Genomic DNA, 832 nt, shown 5'->3' on the forward strand with positions numbered 1-832 from the left:
AAAAACTTTACATATTTCATAACATATTTTTTTATTTCATCAATTTATATATTCATATATTCATATGTTTTTATCAATTTATTTTTGAAATAGATAATGCTAAAATGACAAATCAAATATTTACATAATATCTGCGATTACATTTCGATGCATCTTATTTCCCACTCCTTGCTATTTTTATTTTTATCTTAAATTTTATATAAATATTTTTAAATTTTTCATTTACAAAAATTTTTTTTTATTTATTACTTACTATATTTAAACATATTTTTATTAAATATATATATGTATATTTTACACATATATACATATATATCTACATAATATGAATTATGTATATCTACATAATAATGAAACATATTGCTTTTATTGCATTTAATGTTATTCAAATTTTTGACCTATCTTTGTTTTTCATTATTATAAAATATAAATAAGTTTATAATGATAATAAGAAAAATATAAATCATATTTATATAATTTCTAATCTATATAATTTCTAATTAGATAAAATAATTATCTAATTTCTCCACTTTTACTAAAATATTTCTAAAAATTTATATTATAAATATTTCTTTGTCAAAATGAAAATAATATTGAAATATAATTTTTACAAATACAAGATAAAAAACATAAGCTTATTTCATATTTAATATTTATTTTTTATTTTTTATTTAAAATTTTTTATTATTTTATTAATATTTAAATTTTATTGTAATTATTATTATTTTTAATAACAAATAAATAGATAATAAATGCTTATATATTATAAATTTTTCTTTTAAATATAGTCATTTTAATAAATCATTGATAATTAAGTAAATTATTATGTTAA

The sequence above is a fragment of the Apis dorsata genome, unplaced genomic scaffold (genome assembly GCF_000469605.1).
Source record: "Apis dorsata unplaced genomic scaffold, Apis dorsata 1.3 scaffold_916, whole genome shotgun sequence".
Classification (NCBI taxonomy): Eukaryota; Metazoa; Arthropoda; class Insecta; order Hymenoptera; family Apidae; genus Apis; species Apis dorsata.